Below are 20,694 nucleotides of genomic sequence, written 5' to 3'. Positions count from 1 at the left end.
AGATTTCCCCTAAAGATGTGTTGCCCTCTTTTCATTCTTGTTATAGCAAGATGGGAAATCAGCTTTTGATGGGGTAGAAAGCACACATCTAGAAACAGAAATCGAATCCATTTTCCAAGACTTCATTCACTACCCTCACCAGAAAAGTCTTCTTGGAGCTCCGGCATTGACAATCCCAGCACTCGTCTCACTTTTTACAGCCAACTCTTTCACTGTCTCAACAAAAGGGCAAGGCCATGGCTGGTGAGAGATTTGCTTCCACTGCTTCCTGAAACCCCAGTTTTTCGTAACTTTTGCCATGAGTTCAGGACATATTTCTAATCAGAAATAGTATTTTCTGGGACTCAGCCAGCTGAGTTCCAGAGATGTCTCTGATATTAACTTAAAGTATGACTTCAAGCAAGTTCTTTCTCCTCTTGGTATGTGGAAGAATTCCCTTTTGGATAAGGTAGCCCGTGTACGTGGCTCTAAGGATAATAGGAGCTTTCACCATGGTAGCAGATCATAAGCTATATACCCAAACACACAGGCTTATTTTGATATTTATGATCAGCACACTTTGACAAAGTATTTGCTAAGTGGTGCCCTGGGCAAGACACCAATATTCTACCTCAGTGTCTCCCCTGTATAAAAGCGGGCATAATAGAACAAACATGAGGATCATATGAGTATGGCATCTCCCCAAACGAACGAGGCTCCCCAGTAATGTCAAATTATCTTCAACAGTTGGAAGAGATTTCAAAGAAGTCACTTAGGACAATGTTCAGAGATAGAAACTCTAAAAATGGTGACATTTTGCAAGAGAGGATGTCTTTAGCAAAAAAAAAAAAAAAAAAAAAAAGGAATCTTTCCGGCAACTGTGGATGCTGGTGTGTATTTTAAACTGTAGAGTATTTAATAATTATTTTGGGGAGTAATTGTGATTGTAGACTACCAGGAGTACAGATGTTAAGCAAGGGGTAATGTGATGTCAGCACTATTATTTTATCATCATTATAAGTTATAGTATTTTGGAGCACCTTTAAAAGAAGTGCTGGGCTGGGCATGATTGGTTGTTCACGCCTGTAATTCCAGCACTTTGGATGGCTGAGGTAGGTGGATCACTTGAACCCAGGAATTTGAGACCAGACTGTGCAACATGGCAAAAACCCCTTTCTACAAAAAAAATACAGAAATTATCAGGCATGGTGGTGCATGCCTGTGGCCCCAGCAACTCAAGAGGCTGAGGCACAAGAATCGCTTCAGCCTAGCAAGTCGAGGCTGCAGTGAGCCGAGATGGGAGGATCACACGAGCCCAGGAGGTTGAGGCTGCAGTGAGCCAAGATCGTGCCACTGCACTCCAGCCTGGGCAACAAAGCAAGACTCTGCCTCAAAAAAAAAAAAAAAAAAAAAAAAAAGCACTGAAGAGTTACTTATGACTGCGCTCCTCAGGCTTATTCCATTTCCCACCAATGACCCCCAAAGAGAAGATACTTGCTCACCCACTATAATCCAGGGAGTCATAGTGAATAAAACAAAATTCACATCCCACACTGTGATCACTAAGTAAATCTTTCATCACCCAATTCCATCCGTTAAATATTGTACCTCAGATTATATTCTGAGGTGTCACAACTCACTCCGTTTCCAGAGGCAATAAAAATTTTGTTTGAGCAGAGAAATCTGAGACAGAGAATGTGTGTGTGTGTGTGTGAAAGAGAATCTGAATTGTATTTTCCTTTGTACTCGAAATACCTGTAATCACAGAATATTCTAGATGTTATTATAACTCCAGAAGAATTATGCCCAGGGAATTAAAACAATCCAAGTTCAAACATATACAGATACACACACAGACACACACACACACACCCTCGGGTAAAGCTAAATCAATGGGGCAAATGAGTGAAGAGAAAGGACTATGTGCTTTAAAATGAAGCTGACTTTCGTTGGAATTCTGGCCTGCCACCCACTTAAATATAGTTGAGAGCCTTGTTCCCACAGACTAAGTTTAAATCCTGATTCTACCATTTGTATGACTTTGGACAAATTATTCCAGCTCTGTCTCTAATACTTTATTGTAAAATGGGGCAAAAACAGTGCCTGCCTATCTCATAGGAATGTTCCGAGTATTAAGTGATTTAACATTTACAAGAGCTTGGGAGGGGCCAGACACGGTGGCTCATGCCTGTAATCCCAGCACTTTGGGAGGCCGTGGTAGGCGGATCACCTGAGATCAAGAATTAAAGACCAGCCTGGCCAACATAGTGAAACCCCATCTCTACTAAAAATACAAAAATTAGCCAGGTGTGGCGGCACATGCCTGTAATCCCAGCTAGTAGGGAGGCTGAGGCAGGAGAACCACTTGAACCCAGAGGCGGAGTTCACAGTGAGCCGAGATGGCGCCACTGCACTCCAGCCTGGGTGACAGATCTCAAAAAAAAAAAAAAAAAAAAAAAAGCAGCTCAGGGAGACTACCTAGCACATAAGTGAAACTCAAACATCGGCTATTATCATTATTATTATCATCATCATCATCATCATTAACCAGTTACACGTCCTATGCAAGTTGCTACTCTCCCTATGCCTCAGTTTTCCCTTCCATGAAACAGGTATAACAAGATTCCCATAAGACTAAAATGAGACAGTGATGAGGAATTATCTGGAACAGTGCCTGGGTAAGGAAGCCCTAGCTCAGTTATATGGGAAAATGTCATCTAAGTGTCCCAAGTTTAATGGTCACTAGTCAAGAAACACTACACACTTTGAAGTAGCCAAAGATGGTAAAGCCTGGAGTGGTAGCCAGCTTTATTTATTGTCAAGGCCAGCACATTCATCAACTCTCCTCATTAAAATTTGCCAATTAATGAGCAGTGGCGTACCCCTTAGCAAAGGTCAGCAGCAACCTAAGCAAACTTATCAGAAATTCAAAGAGGTGCAGAGTTTGGGAAAAGTTCATTCTTCCCTTAATTAACAGATCTAATTACAATCCTGACATAACAAAATGCAAAATGCGCTCTTCAAAAGACACCAAGTCAAAGGTTTAACAGCCCAGATAACCTTCTCCTTTGGTACAGGCTGACCCAAATGTAGAGGAGGGGGGAGGAGGGAATCTTAGAGTAGTCAACGGGGTAGATGAAAGGCGTTTTCAAGAAATTAAAGCTTAGAAGCACATCAGAATCCCAGAGTAACAAAGGAATTGAGAGGGAATAAAAACCTTCCTACATCCTGGGATCTGGGTGAACACAAAGTCAAGGCTTTCACTAATCTCCTTCCTTAGCAAACGTCAAAGTATTTATTTGGTGACCTTTCCTGGTTATGAATAGCACTAACATCCTAAAGAGTGTAGGTCTGTAATTGTTGCCTCATTTAGATCCACACCTAAAGTGCAATAAGATGGAACAGTTCCTGCTTTGCTTAAGTTGTTTCTGAAATAGGTCCAGAATTTCAAACCAGGTACCGCTAAACCAAAGGCTTAGAAAAAGGCAGCCTGACCTGCAGCTCATCCCCCTCCTCTGGGGGCTAGCGTCTTGAGAGGGTGAGCTCGGTCTGTTTCATGACCTAGGATCAGCTTCACCAGAGACTTCAAAAACTCTGGCAGCTTCAGGTTTTGCTTCATTACATGAAAGTGAATGAATGGGATGATAGAAACCATTAAATCTTAGTGCTTCCCACCAGTTTCAACAGTGTTCGAAACTCTTGATCGGCAAGAGGCGTTTCTACTCCCAATGCCTCAAAAACTTCTACAGAAGTTCCTAAGTGAGATGTATACTTGTGAATTAGAATAAACGTATCACAGGGGCTGGGCACGGGTGGCTTATGTCTGTTATCTCAGCACTTTGGGAGGCTGAGGTGGGCGAATCACCAGAGGTCAAGAGTTCAAGACCAGCCTGGCCAACATGGTGAAACCCCATCTTTACTAAAAATACCACAAAAAAAAATAGCCATGCATGGTGGCACGTACCTGTAGTCCCAGCAACTCAGATGTCAAGGCAGAAGAATTGCTTGAACCCAGGAGGCGGAGGTTGCAGTGAGGTAAGATTATACCACTGCACTCCAGCCTGGGTGACACAGTGAGACACCATCTCAAAAAATAAAATAAATACAGAGATCACAGAATATTATTAATCTGAAAGAGAAAACTGGTGCCCAGAGAAAGCAAATGGCTTGCCTAAGATCAAAGAGAAAGGTAATAGTAGAGGACTCTGTTGTCCATCCTCACAGGGTCAGATGTGCTTTCTCCACCCACTTAGTCATTTAATTGTCTGATAATTATTGAATGAGTGTCTTGCATGTGTTGGATCTTGTTTTTAGTCATTGGAAAGTGGTTGAAGGTCCAAAGACGACATGATGTCATGGAGCTTCCCTTCTAGGGGAGGAAAATAGACAATGAAACCAACAAAGACATAAGAAAGCTACATCTGGGATCAGTGCTTACAAAGAATTAAAATAGAGGAATGTGATAGTGACTGGCTGACTACTACAGGAGGAACGACCAGGGAAGCTCTCCCTGAAAGGTGACACTTCAGCTGAGACTTGAATGGCATGCAGGCGGTTCAGGTGAGAACCAGAGACAGGGCGTAACAGCAGACAGGGATGGTTGGTGCCAAGGCCTGAAGCTGCTGAAGAATGATGACGGAGGCGCAGCAGGGCATGGGTAGATAATACAGGACTCTGCACATCCATGATAGGGTGTATGAATTTTATTACAAGTGAAATAGAATCCACTCAAGGGTTTTAAACAAGGAGTGATCTGAATTCTCTTAAAAAGATCATCCGGGCAGATGTGCAGAGACTGGATTAAAGGAGACAGGAGGATCAGGAAAAATAACTAACGGGTACTGGGCTTAATACCCAGGTGATGAAGTAATCTGTACAACCCCCTATGTTTGTTACCTATGTAACAAACCCACACACGTATCCCTGAAAATTTAATAAATAAATAAGAATAGTTAATTTGGGCCAAATTCAGATGCCTATAAGATACCCAGTGTGAGATACCAGCTAGATGACTGGATATAGAAATATACAAACCTGGGATTCCAGGAAGATGTTTGGGATAGGAGCATCCATTTGGAAGTTACTACCTTAGAGCTGTTATTAAAAGTCATGGGATTGGATGAGGTCACCGGGCAAGAGGAGGAATGTCTGCAAAGGAGCAGTCCGCCCCGCTGCTTTCTAGGAGGAGCTCTGTGCTTTTCTCTCTCACACAGCAGTTCTTTGACAGTGCTTGAAAATAACAAAGGAAGTGAGGTGACTCTCAGCGTCCTTAGACGCAGCGTGTTTGGAGTTGGTGCCTCTTCCCCATAATCAAAAGGCCCTCAGAGGTGACACGCAAAGACGCGCACGCTCTGATGTGTGGCAGAGTGAACCCTGGTCCCTCACTCAAGTCCTCCATAAAGGAAAAGAAAAAATCCATCTGCTTCCACAGAACTGTTGAGTTTTACTTACTGCGCACAGGAGGAAAAAAGAAGCCGCAGCTCTTCCCTCAGAGCCTGGGATGAGGCTGCCCCCTCGTGTCCACTAACAGTCAGGACCCGCTCAACCCGAAATCCATTTTTCAAAGTTGAGCACACACAGCTGCCTTTATTTCCTCCTCTCTTTTTTCTTAAATAAGCACCATTTTCTAGAAATCAATCCCATGAGTTCCAATTAGAGGAACATAGAAGCACAAGGAAACAAAGAAGGTCCAGATGACTTTAACCACCACTGGAACATCAAAAGGTGAGCTTTTTAAAAACACATCCTTCCTCCTTAAAGCTACTATTGTTTTTAGGGGCCCAGGGGAAGGAAACCCAGCTCAGTGACTCACCATAAACCCAACACTTTGGGAGGCTGAGGAAGGAGGATCACTTGAGCAGGAGCTTGAGATCCACCTGTGCAACATAGCAAGACCCCCTTTCTCGACCAAAAAAAAAAAAAATTGAAAAATTAGCCCAGCGTGGTGCATGCCTGCAGTGCCAGCTACTCAGGAGGCTGAGGTGAGAGGATCGCTTGAGCCTGGGAGGTCAAGGCTGCAGTGTGCTATGATTGTACCACTGCACTCCAACCTGTGTGACAGAGCAAGGCTTCGTCTCAGAAAAAAAAAAAAAAAAAAAGGAAAACAAAAATCACACACATCTTTCCCTATCGCACAAGTTATACCTCTCAAGCAGTGATATTGATGGCTTAACAGATTCAGATACCTGGTGTTCCTTTAAGATGCCCTAGGGAGTTTGATCTTGATGTGATTGGTAGGGCTGATTAACCAGCGTCTTGATGTGGGTGCCCCTGAAAGCAGAACCTGAGACAAGGATTTGAGTGCAGGTGATGTCAGAAGCAGGAGTGTGGAAGGCCAGGAGCAAAACAGGAATGAGGGAAAAGCACGTCTGGGTTATTGAGCTGTTTACCTTTGGGTCAATCACAGCTCAGACCCACCAGGGAACTTCTGAGAACCCATGTAGAATTATGCAACTAAAGGGCGATAGTCTGGTGCCTTTTTCTTTTTTGAAACAGAATCATTCTTTGCCACCCAGGATGGACTGCCGTGGTGCAATCATAGCTTACTGTAGCCTTGAACTCCTGCGCTCAAGCGATCTCCCATCTCAGTCTCCCAAGTAGCTAGGACCACAGGCGCATGCCACTGTGCCTAGTTATTTCTATTTTGGAGACACAGGGTCTTGCTATGATGTCCAGGCTGATCTCAAACTCACGGCCTCATGCAAATCTCCTGCTTCGGCCTCCTAGAAGTGTTGAGATTACAGGTATGAACCACAGCACCCAGCCTCTAGTGACTTCAACCTACTCTCAATTCCCGGTTGAAGGATTGTTCTCCTGCACATCTAGGATAAGTCCTATCCATGGCTTTCAAGAGTCCTGAGGCAGAAGAGAACATGACCCACACGGAAATGCTTGAGGTGAGATGGGGGCAGGAACAGCAACTGTCCACCTCCACTGGGCTGAAAAAGATGGGTTGAGGTGATGTGGCCTGGGTATGACCAGCATCTATGTCCTTCAGGAAGAGTCTCATCTTGAATAATTTAGAGGACAGGATGCCACATTTGCCATTTGCTACCTGTGCAAGCTTTGGCAAACGTCTTTTCCCTCTAAACCTTAATTTCTTCATCCATAAAGTAATTACAATGGTAGCTATAATTAAATGCTCTTCTAAATAATGAATGTGTTAATATATGTGAGATGCCTATTGCAAGAAGAAAAACACATTAAGTTGTTATAGTATTGTTAATAAAATAGTAATTATAAGAGTAATATCTCATTTGCCTTACTGCTTTCTAATTTTGGTTCACATTTATTGACTCTGTTTTGGTCTTGCTCTTAACTCAGTTGCTTCTGTTTATTTAGATACATGGTGGTTGCCTCCACTTGTTTCCTTTCTTTCTTCCTTCTTCCTTCCTAACAAATATTGAGTCCTAACTGTGCTTCAGGCACCGTGCTCACCTGACTGTATAGCTCTTCTTTGTTTCTCAAGCTGTATTTAGCATTCTTTCCTGAATTACTGGAAATTCATTGCTTGTATAAAACAGTCGCCCTCACTAACCTCTATTTTGCACCACACAAATAACTTTAAAGTCTTGTCACGTCACACTGGAAATGCAACAAAAAGACCAGAACTTATATCTGAATGAACAGATAGTCACCTAGCAAAGTTGCACAATCCACCTCTCTGCACCTCCACCCCAAACATACATTTAGGGAATGGTAGGGTTGGCTTATTTTCTATGTATTTGAAGACAAAATTTTTTTTTTGTATTTGTAGGAACATGTAATACCACAGAGGAGTTACCCAGCACTAAAGGCCACATTTTATTCTTTTGCCACCCCACTTTATACCTACCCTAGTAACTTTCGCTTAGTAAGTATACAGTAAGTATTAGCTACTATATTCCTCATTTATCAAATATTTTCAGCACTCACTGTAATTGATAATTGATGTATTATGTGCTGAAAACAAACACAAAGGTGATTAAAATATAATTTGTACTATCAAGATGACTGTGGTCTACCAGAGAAGATAATATTAAGTGCCTCTAACTAGAAGGATGTGTGTAATGTGTGTGTCTTCTCTAGAGGACAGTAGAATCCTTTAGGGAAGGAACTCATGTTTGTAGTCCTCCATGCACATAGTAGGCTCATCTACCCATAAGTACCGGCAACAGAAGGAAGAAAACAGAAAACTCAGTTGCTTCAAAGGAAAGAATACAATCCACTGAAAAAGGATCTTGGAAAGGCTTTGTAATGATCTGAATGTCTGTCCCTTCTAAAACTCACATTAAAATTTAGATACTATTATAACAGTGTTGAGAGGTGGGACTTCTAGGAGGTGACTGGGCCATGAGGGCTCTGTCCCCATAGGTGGAATTACTGCTGTTATAAAAGGGTGAGTTTGATCCCTTTTGTCTCTTGGCTCTTCTACTCTTCTGCCATGTGAGGAACAGTTACCCCTCCTCCAAAGGATGCAGCCTTCAAGGCATCATCTTGGGAGTGGAGACTGGGCCTTCACAAGGCACCATGCCTGTGAGCCACTTCATCTTGAACTTGCCAACCTCCAGAGCTGTGAGAAATAAATTTCTGTTCTTTGTAAGTTACCTAGTCTGTGGTATTGTTATAGCAGCACAAAACAGACTAAGACAAGTTTTATACATACATTGAATTGAAGTGGGTAATATTTCAATATACAAAAAATGTGAAAAAAAAGAGCACATGAGGCCTGGTGCAGTGGCTCACACCTGTAATCCCAACATTTTGGGAGGCCAAGGCAGGCAGATCACCTGAGGTCAGGAGTTCAAAACTAGCCTGGCCAACATGGTGAAACCGTGTCTCTACTAAAAATGCAAAAATTTGCCAGGCATAGTGGCGGGCACCTGTAGTCCCAGCTACTCGGGGGGCAGAAGAATAGCTTGTACCCAGGAGGCGGAGGTTGCAGCAAGCCAAGATCACGCCACTGAACTCTAACCTGGGTAACAGACAGAGTTCGTCTCCAAAAAAAAACAGCAGCAAAGAAAAGAAACAGTACATGAGCACCATGTGTTGTTTAACAATGGGGGATACATTCTGAGAAATGTGTTATTAGGTGATTTTATTATTGTTAGGACATCATAGAATGTACTTACACAAACCTAGATGGTATAGCCTACTACGTAATTGGCTATGTGGTAGAGCCATTGCTCCTAGCCCGCAAACCTGTGCAGCATGGTACTGTGCTGAACACTGTAGGCAACTGTAACACGATGGTAACTATTCATGTCTCTAAACATATCTAAACATAGAAAAGATAATGTGTTGTGCTATAACATTAGGACAGCCACTACATCACCAGGCAATAGGAATTTTTCAACTCCATTATAATCTTAGGGGACCACCATTGTATATAGAGTCTATCACTGACTGAAACATTACCCTGCAGCACGTGGCTATACCAGTAGAAGGAAGCACAAAGATGCAGAGTCAGGAAATATTTACGCACACCCTATGATAAGGGTATGCAGTATGATGAGAATTTAGAGAGTTTATCAGGGAGTAACAGAAGAATAAACTAGAAAGAAAGTTTTAGACCAATTAAATGATTAAATCTTATGCATGGGTATCCACTTATCAAATGCAATTACCAGGGCACTGCAGGAGGAAGATTTACATCTTATTTACCAGAGAAAGGCTGTATTTTGTTTTACCATGAAAGGGACATTGTCCAGAACAGTGATTTCTATAATTTAGTCCACAAGTTTATGGAAAGGAGCTATCTAAATATTATACATAGTATGTGAATTTCTATTCAAAAGATAATAGTCTATATATTTTTTGTGAGATTTTGCTGCACCCATCACCTCAGCAGTATACACTGCACCCTATTTGTAGTCTTTTATCCCTCAACCCCTTTCCCACCCTTTCCCCCCGAGTCCCCAAAGTCCACTGTGTCATTCTTATGCCTTTGCATCCTCCCACTTGAGTAAGAACACACGATGTTTGATTTTCCAAAAGATACAGTCTTACAGATTGAATGAAAAATGTTTTGTACACATTTGTAGTATCTATATATAAGGTTTTAATAAAAACAACTACTCATTTAAAATAGCTCAACAATTTGTTCTCAATGGAAAATATAAATACTATCACCACATTAGCACTGATAATGGATCTAGAGATGATCAAATAAAAAATAAAATGGAGACACTGGGTCTTCACATATAATAATCTGGGGCAAGGTAACTAAAACTCAAAGTTTTTTTTTTTTTCCAGCTTTAACAACCACCGCTGTTTGTTAGACACTATGTCTGAAGAACAGATGGAAAGAGGATGGATTGGAAGCGGTGAGACCACTTAGGTAGTGACAGTGGCAGTGATTTAAGTGAGAGAGAATGAGTGTCTGAAGGTGATACAAGAAGAGGTAAAGAAGAGGAAGCAGCTATGAGAGATGATGTATTCATAAAATAAAAAGGACTAACTAGATGAACAAGATTAATTGGGTGTGTGGCAATGAGGCATACATTGAGAATATCTCGTATGTTTCCAACTTGTACAGCTGGCTGAATTGTGATGCCTTTTTCTGCATGTGTTTGCATGCCAGTGTGTGTCAAGACATAGAATAAGTGGTAAATGAGTTCAGTTTTCTTGAATTTAAGGAGTATCTGGAACATTCAAGACAGACTATTTCAGCACACCTGGCCAACAACCCACCCTACCAACAGTTGTGCCATTTTGGGCTCAAGCAGGACCTTTGTAACACTTACAAAAATACAGTTTGAGGCCGGGCGGGGTGGCTCAAGCCTGTAATCCCAGCACTTTGGGAGGCCAAGACGGGCGGATCACGAGGTCAGAAGATTGAGACCATCCTGGCTAACACGGTGAAACCCCACCTCTACTTAAAAAAAAAAAAAAATACAAAAAACTAGCCGGGCGAGGTGGCGGGCGCCTGTAGTCCCAGCTACTTGGGAGGCTGAGGCAGGAGAATGGCATAAACCCGGGAGGCGGAGCTTGCAGTGAGCTGAGATCCCGCCACTGCACTCCAGCCTGGGCGAGAGCGAGAGACTGTCTCAAAAAAAAAAAAAAAAAAAAAAAAAGTTTGAATTTTCAAAAAACAAAAAAAAAAGGGGGGGGGGAACAGTTGTTTCCCTCCATAAATCTGAGCAAAAAGCTCTTGCCAAGTCAATTCACTGAAAGTTTTTCTACTAACTCTTAGCTCCTCAAGGGAAGGCACTCTCATTTATCTCTATCATCAGAACGTAAGCATTCAGGAAATGTTTGTTGAATTAATGTTAGAATAAATTTGTGTTCTATTCGAAGAGTCTAAAGGACTGCTGAAAAGGAATCCAAGCCTGTAAACAGGGCTCTTTGGGAACGGGGCAAGAGGAAGGAGAAGCTAAAGAAAGCATCTTTCAGGGCAGTCATGGCAGCTCACACCAACAATCCCAGCACTTCAGGAGGCCAAGATGGGAGGATCACTTGAGGCCAGGAGTCTGAGAGCAGCCTGGGCAACATGGTGAAACCCGTTTCTACAAAATAATTTTTTTTTTAATTATCCAGGGTAGTGGTATATGCCTGTAGTCCCAGTTACTCGGGAGACTGAGGTGGGAGGATTACTTGAGCCCAGGAGGCTAGGCTGCAGTGAGCTGTGATTGAGCCACTGCACTCCATCCTAGGCAACAGAGTGAGACTTTGTCTCAAAAAAAGGCGGGGGGAGGAGGGGCAGGGGCAGGTGATACCTCCAGAACATAGCCAGTTGCTTCCTCCCACACTCATCCCCTGACCACTTGATTTCCATATAGTCTTAAACTAGAGATTAGCACGTTTTGAAAAGGAGGAAGAAGAGGACGAAAGGGAGGAAGAGAGAATAAGGAATAGAAAAGCTGCCACGGTTCCCACTGGCTTTTCAGTGTGTTCATTCCAGACATTTATGAGGCCTGGTTTTGTATTCTTGTGATGCTTTTCTATCCTTTTCTGTTTAATCTTAACCAAATTTGAAGAGTCTTCACTCCTTGAAACCAAATGGTTATGAACTTAGCAAATAGTGGATATTCAAAGCTGATGAAGAGGAAGCAACAATGGAAGAAAGCAAAGACAGAAAGCAATATCCTCATACAGGCTGGCTTTCATTCATGAAACTACTGAATGTCCATTTTTCTAAATCAGTCAAGAATTTCACAGAGAAGCTCACCGTCTTCATACCTGAAGATCAGCAGAAATACTTGAAAAATTAAAGAGGGTCCAAATTTGGGGTCAGTGACACACCTGTTCCCAAACGGTGAGCCAGTCCCTGTGGGGATTGAGTCTGTTAAGGGATAATGTGAAGGACCTGGGCTGGACCACCAATCCTGGCCACAGCCTGTGGTGTTTGAGGGAAATAGTAGAGAGGAAAAACAAGGCTGAACTCAGCTGAAAAGGAATTAAAATGGGCCTCAAAAATGACTGGATTCATATAATCCATGGAATAGGTCACTTGGGGCACTCTACTAAGACACTGGTATAACAAAGCTAGCTACACATGGGTGTTGAAATGCACTTCCCTTTTTAATAACAATGCAGCTTGAAAATAGGAAAAATATTCATCCCCAAAGAATTCTCTGGAGAAGCTGGAAAATTACCTGCCTCCAGCTGGTACCATGCTCTGTTAATGATTTGTATACAGGTGAACAAAAGGTTCAGTGCTCCTATTAATTACCTAAAAAAGGATTAGTCTTCTTTTCACCAGGGAATTAGGAAATCAAGAGGTACATCACCTGGTATTTCTCTATCACAGATGTCAGAAATAAGTGTTCTTTCTTGTACACTCACCATACTTTCCCCCAGTTTTCTTTCTACCCCCATTCTATACACCAGTCTAGCACATTGGCAAAAAAATAAATCCGTATTTGTCTTGGTTTTTGCTCAAATTCTGGAGGTAGAAATGAGGCATGAACTGTCTAGGCCTGAGCACGTGGTAGATAACCCTACCTTTCACTGCACCATCAGAATGTCCCTTTCCCCCTACATTCTCCCGTATCAATCACTCCCTGAATGTGTATTTCACTTCAATTGGTCATGGGGTCCCTCAAGGTGTCCACAGCCTTCTAAATATTTTTCTTATTTTAGGTTCAGGGCTACATATGTAGGTTTGTTATAGGTAAATTGTGTGTCACTGGAGTTTGGTATACAGATTATTTCCTTACCCAGATTTGAGAATAATACCTGATACAGTTTGGCTCTGTCCCCACCCAAATCTCATCTTGTAGCTCCCATAATTCCCGCCTGTTTTTGGAAAGGCCCAGTCAGGGATAGTTGAATCGTGGGGGCGGATCTTTCCTGTACTGTTCTCATGATAGTGAATGTGTCTCACGAGATCTGATGGTTTATAAACAGGAGTTTCCCTGCACAAGCTCTTTGCCTGCTGCCATCCATGTAAGATGTGACTTGCTCCTCTCCCGGCTTCCACCATAATTGTGAGTCCTCACCAGCCATGTGGAACTGTAAGTCCAATAAACCTCTTTTGTAAATTATCCAGTCTCAGGTTTGTCTATCAGCAGCATGAAAATGGACTAATACAGTATCCAATAGGTAGTTTTTCAATCCTCACTCTCTTCCCACCCTCCACCTTAAATTAGGAGCTGGTGCATACCATTCCCTTGTTTCCATGTGTGCTCAATGGAACTTGTAAGTTCCCACTTACAAGTAAGAATATGTGGATTTGGTTTTCTGTTCCTGTGTTAGTTCACTTAAGATAATGGCCTCCAGCTCCATCCATATTGCTGCAGAAGACATGATCTCATTTTTTATGGCTGTATCATATTCCATGGTGTATATACACCACATTTTCTTTATCCAGTCTACCATTGATAGGTATTTAGGTTGATTCTAGGTCTTTGCTATTATGAATAGTCAGTTTTCTTAAATAACACTAGGTTTACTCACTTATTACACTGCCTATGGTTGGAGTCTTAACTTTAATAGGCTGCAGCCTTACAATTCACCTTCCATTTATGACCTCGACTCTAAACTGTAATGTAGATTTTCCCCCATCTTCATTGTCTTGTACAAATATCCCACCAGAAACATTGTTTTAGGGGCACTGTACCACATTCCAATTGCCAAGAAGGGCAGCTTGCTGGAATGTTCACCCTAAATTAAGTAGTATTAAATAGAATGTAAATCAAATAGGATATTCAATAAGATATTTGTTGTTTTTCTGAAAACTTCATGTGTCATTATGTTCAGGACTTGTAGTCATCAGCACTTACAATGACTCAGATGGAGATGTAAACAGTAAGAGCTCAGCCTTGCAAATAACGTGAAGATGTGGGGGAAAGAAACTATTGAATGAAATGCAACATGCAACTGTATTAAACATGAATAAGATGCTTTAAACTTAAATCTGACTATTTTATCATAAAAATCCCTATAGAGGAGTTCAAGGCTGCAGTGAACTATGATTGTGCCACTGCATTCCAGCCTGAACAACAGAATGAGACAGTCTCAAAAAAGAAAAAAAATCCCTGTAGAGTTGCTATTGTTATTACCATATCTCTATCTCAAAGTATTAGGCTTTATCATCCCTAGAGCATACATGAAAAATCTACTGAATCTGAGCGAAGGGAACAGGGGAAGAAAAAAAAAAACACCTCTACTCCTGAGGAAGAGGCAAGAACACATGCTGAACCTAGACCATTAGAGAGCTCCTTGCCCAGGTGAGGTGGCTCATACCTGTAATTCCAGAATTTTGGGAGGCCAAGGCAGGTGGATCACTTTGAGCCCAAAAGTTTGAGACCAGCCTAAGCAACATGACAAAACCCCACCTCTAAAAAAGTACAAAAAAATGAGCCAGCCATGCTAGCACATGTCTGTAATCCCAGCTACTCAGGAGACCAAGGTAGGAGGAATTGTTTGAACCCAGGAGTTAGAGGCTGCAGTGAGTCATGATCACACCACTGCACTCCAGCCTGGGCAACAGAGCAAGACCATCTCAAAAAGAAAAACAAAAAACAAAAGCAGTTTATACTATCACATTTGGGATTAAGTTAAAAAATATATATCTCCTCTAGCTGAGGGGGAGGGGAACAGGACCCCTACAAGAACCCATCCTCAAGACCCATAGCAGAGTGCCTGCCTGATATGGAGGCTTCGTCAGAACAACAGAAAACATGAGCCCTCCCCTGCTCCCACCCCACCAGTGGCCTATTGCTGGAGAGAGGCAACAGGGAAGACCTAAAACCGGTGGTAGAGGCTGGGCACAGTGGCTCATGCCTGTAATCCCGGCACTTTGAGAGGCTGAGGCGGGCGCATCATCTGATGTCAGAAGTTCGAGACCAGCCTGGTCAACATGGGGAAAACCCAGTCTCTACTAAAAATATAAAAATTAGCCAGGCACAATTGTGCACACCTGTAATCCCAGCTACTTGGGGGGCTGAGGTTGCAGTGAGCCAAGATCACGCCACTGCACTTCAGCCAGGTCGACAGAGCTAGACTCTGTCTCAAAATAAATAAATAAATAACCCTCTGGCAAACCAGCCCCATCTTAAATGTAAAGAAAAACTAGAGGAATTTGAAGGCTATGGTATACCCAGGGTGTCTGAATTGTTTGCCCCAAAAAAGGGTATGTTGGTAAATTTCACGTTTCTTACCATAAATTTTTTAAGTATTTATTTGGCACAAGAGGTAATACGAGACTGACGGCTAGGAGACCACCTACTGAGCCTAGCCTGAGGACAGGGCTGAGTAGGAAGACACGTTTTTTTAATTTCAAAAGGTAATAGACCTAACCAGTCAACACTCCCTCCCCAGTCCTTTCTCTTTTGGGTACAGGTGAGTATATATTCTTACTAACTATCCTAATTAACAAACCATAGCAAAAGATGTATCTATGCTTTTTCTCTTGAGAGCAAAGGGCATGGTTAATCTTTCTTAGACGGCTTCCAGGACTTAAGCCAGGAAGGGAATTTGAGTCTCTTACCTCTCGGTAAGGCGTCCATCTTCAACAGGCAGAACTAAAAGGGCTATATGGTGGAGTCCTAACTCCAGGGACCTCAGCCCATGACCTTATTTGGAGATAGAATCTTTACAGAAGTAGGCAAGTTAAAAAGAGGTCATTAGAGTGGGCCCTTATTCAATATGACTGGTGTCCTTACAAAAAAAGAGAAATCTGGACACAAAAACAGACAAACAGCAAGTGATATGAAGAGACACAGGAAGAAGATGGCTGTCTACAAGCCAAGCAGAGAAGCTAGAACAAATCCTTCCTTCACAACCCTCAAAAGGAACCAGCCCTGCCAACACCTTAAGACTTCTATCCTCCAGAATTGTGAAACAATAAATTTCTGTTGTTTAAGCCAGCAGTCCCCAGCCTTCTTGACAACAAGGACCAGTTTCATGGAAGATAGTATTTCCATGGATGGGGAAGGGATGGTTTTGGGATGAAACTGTTCCACCTCACATCATCAGGCATTAGATTTTCATAAGATATGCACAACCTAGATCCCTCACATGCGCAGTTCACAATAGGGTTCACGCTCCTGTGAGAATCTAAGGCCACCACTGATCTGACAGGAGGCGGAGCTCAAGTGCTAATGCTCACTCACCCACTGCTCACTTCCTGCTGCGGGCCCAGTTCCTAACCGACCACAGGCCAGTACTGGCCTGAGGCCTAGGGGTTGGGGAAGCCTGGTTTAAGCCACTCCATTTGTGTTACTTTGTTACAGCAACCTAGTAAATTAAGACAGATGGTAACCACAGAAAGAAATTCCAAACCCAACTCAACTCATGGCAAGGTTGACTCAACCACTATATACTAAAGGCCTTGCAGAAGGAAAGGCACACACGTTTCCATGATAAAATGTATTTGCTTCAGTCTCTACAATATTAATGCTATCTGGCTTTCAACCAAAACTACTAGGCATACGAAAAACACAAGCAAAAAATATACTGTCAAGAGACAAGGTAATCAACAGATTCAGATGCATATATGACATAGATGTTGGAACTGATGGGGAATTTTAAATAATTGTGTTAATGGCTATAGCAGAAAGATGGACAGCATGCAAAATCAGATGAATTATTTCAGCAGACAGATGGAAATTACCAGAAATAATTAAGGCCAGCTGCAGTGGCTCATGCCTGTAATCCCAGTACTTCAGGAGGCCAAAGTGGGAAGATCACTTAAGCCCAAATGTTTGAGACCAGCCTGGGCAACATAGCAAGACCCCATCTCTGCAAAAAAAAAAAAAAAAATTTAAAAAATTAGCCAGGCATAGTGGTGTGCACCTGTGATTCCAGCTACTCAGGGGGCTGAAGCAGGATTGCTTGAGCCTAGGAGGTTGAGACTTGAGTGAACCGAGATCATGCCACTGCACTCCAGCCTGGCCAATAGAGACCTTAGCTCAAAAAAAAAAAAAAAAAAAAAAAAGTAAAATGCTGGAAAGAAAAAACACAGCAACAGGGGTGAAGAATGCCTTCAACAGGCTAATCAACAGACTTGACACAGCTGAAAAAAAATCAGTGAAGTTGACTATACATCAATAGAAATTACCCAAACGGAAACTTGAAGAGGAAAATAAGAGAAAAAAATAGAATGTAGCATCCAAGAGCTGTAGGACAATATCAAATAGTTGATTATTCATGTAATTGGAATCCCAGAAAAAGAATCCCATTTCTTTTCCAGGAAAAGGAGAATGAGGCAGAAAAAAATTCAAAGCAAGAATGGTGAAAAATATTTCAAAATTAATGACAAACACACATACCCATGCACATCCTAATCAAACTGCTAAAAAGGAAAGACAAAGAGAAAATATTAGAAAGTAGCCAGAGGGGGTAAAAAAGACACATTGCATGAAGAGAAACAAAAATGAGAATTACAGCAAACTTGTCAGAAACTATGCAAGCCTGAAGATAATGGAATAACACTTTTTAAAGGGCTAAATGGGAGGAGTGGTCACCCCAGAATTCCATACCCAGTGAAAAAATCTTCAAAAATTAAAGGAGAAAAAGGTTTTCTCAAACAAAAAAAAAGAATTACCAATATAAAAATTTTAAAGGAAATTGTTCAGGCAGAAGGAATATGGTATCAGAAAGAAACTTGGATCTACCCAAAGAAATAGAGAGTCTCTGAAATTGAATGAATAAAAATGTAAAATTAGTTTCTTTACTTCTATGTCTAAATGAAAACTGCCCAAAGCAAAAATAACAACAATGTAAAAGAGCATACGTCAAAGTAACAAAGTATTGAGAATCCAGTACTTCGGCCTCCCAAAGTACTTGGAAGAAAGTATTAGGAGTATAGTGCTGTAAGATCTTTATGCTATACATAAAGCAGTATCGTATTATTTGAAAGTGGATTCTGATTAATTTAAAATGTATCAGTCTGTTCAGGCTGCCATAACAGAATACCATAGACTGGTGGCCTAAAGAACAGAAATGTATTTCCCACAGTTCTAGAGATAGGGAAGCCCAAGTTCACTGTGCCAGCTGATTCAGTTTCTAGGAAGGGCTCTCTTCCTGACTCAGAGAGACAGCCACCTTCTTGCTATGTCTTTGCATGGTTGGGAGACAAAGAACAAGCTCTCTGGTGTCCCTTCTTATAAGGACACTAATTCTATCAGACCAGGGCCTCACCCTCATGATCTCCTCTAACACTATCTCCCAAAGGCCCTATCTCTGAATACAATCATGTTGAGGGTTAGGGTTTCAACATATGAAATTTGTAGGGACACAAATATCTGGGTTCATAATAGATGTATACTGTTGACCCTAGGGCAATCACTTAAAAATGAGTTCAAAAATGTATAATATGCTAATAATATAGAAAATTAGAAACAAAAATATTCAGTTCAAAAGAGGCCAGAAAAAAACAGATTAAACAGAACACTAGCAACAGGGGAGATTTTAATCTAACCATATCAATAATTACATTAAAGCAACCAATCTAAATACCAATTATAAAACAGATTGTAGGCCGGGCGCAGTGGCTCAAGCCTGTAATCCCAGCACTTTGGGAGGCCGAGACGGGCGGATCACGAAGTCAGGAGATCAAGACCATCCGGGCTAACACGGTGAAACCCCGTCTCTACTAAAAATACAAAAAATTAGCCGGGCGTGGTGGCGGGCGCTTGTAGTCCCAGCTACTCGGGAGGCTGAGGCAGGAGAATGGCGTAAACCCGGGAGGCGGAGCTTGCAGTGAGCTAAGATCCGGCCACTGTACTCCAGCCTGGGTGACAGAGCAAGACTCCTCTCAAAAAAAAAAAAAAAAAGATTGTAATATGGGATTAAAAAGCAGGACCCAGTGATATGTGAAACCGACTTCATATATAAAACCATAGATTAAATTTAAAAGGATAAAGATGAACCATGAAAACAATCATCAAAAGAGAGCTTGAGTTCTTTTATAAATATACAAAACAGACTTCAGAATAAGGAATGTTTCTGGAGATAAAGAGGGTACCACTAACGACAAGGGGATACATTCTTCAAAAAGACATCACAGTGCTAAATGTGCATGTAGTTAACAGAGCTTCAAAACGCATGAAGCAAAAACTGACAGCACTAGAAGGAAAAAAGAAAATGCTACAGTTTATAGTTGTGAACTTCAACACTTGTCTCTTAGTAACTGATAGAACAAGTCAACAGAAAATTTATAAAGATCGAGAAAGTTTGCAAGACACTATCAACCAGTGATTAGACATATAGAATACTTCACCCACAACAGTAAAATACACATTCTCTTTATGTACACATTATCCAAGATAGATCATATCCCAGGCCAAAAAATAAGTTAACAAATTTTAAAGAATTGAAATTAAAGTATTTTCTCTAAATATAATGTAATTGAAATATAAGTAAACACCAGAAAGATATTTTGGGAAACCTCCCAATGTTTGGAAAATAATGCACTTCTAAATAACTCATGGGACAAAGGAAAAATCACAAGGGAAATTGGAATGTATTTTGAGCTGAATTAAAATGAAAACAATACCAAGATTTACGGGATGCAGCTAAAAAAGTATTCAGAGGAAAATCTGCAGCACTGAACATCCACATTACAAAAAAAAAAATCTCAGATCAATAACCTCCCCTTCTACCTTAAACTAAAAAAGAAAATTAAATCCCAAAAAAAAGGTCAAAACTCAATTTAAAAAAATTTAATAGAGAAATACATTAAAAGTTTGTTCTTAAAGATCAGTAAAATTGACAACCCACCTGCCAAATTGGTCAAAAAAATATTACCAATACCAGATGAGAGAAGTGAAAACACAATAAATTCTGTAGATACTAAAAGGAAAACAAGGGCATATTATGAACTTGGCCAGGCATGGTGGCTCACACCTGTAAGCCTAGCATTTTGCAAGTCTGAGGCAGGAGGATCACTTGAGCCCAGGATTCGAGACCAAAGCTGGCAAAATGGTGAAATCCTGTCTCTACACATAATGCAGAAATCATCTGGGTGGGGTGATGTGCACCTGTAGTCCCAGACACTCAGGAGACTGAAATGGGAGGATCACTTGAGCCCAAGACATTGAGGCTGCAGTGAGCTGTGACTGCGCTTCTGCACTCTAGCCTGGATGACAGAGCGAGACTCTGTCTCAGATTAGATAGATCGATGGATAAATAGTTGATTGATTGATAGATTATAAATAGATACAGAGATAAATAATGTAGGCTGAGTGCAATGGCTCACACCTGTAATCTCAGAATTTTGGGAGGCCAAGGCAAGCAGATCACTTGAGATCAGGAGAGTTTGAGATCATCCTGAGTAACGTGGCAAAA

The sequence above is a fragment of the Macaca fascicularis genome, chromosome 20 (assembly GCF_037993035.2).
Source record: "Macaca fascicularis isolate 582-1 chromosome 20, T2T-MFA8v1.1".
In the NCBI taxonomy this organism is placed as follows: Eukaryota; Metazoa; Chordata; class Mammalia; order Primates; family Cercopithecidae; genus Macaca; species Macaca fascicularis.
The sequence above is the reverse complement of the archived record's forward strand: the minus strand, read 5'-3'. Positions refer to the sequence as shown.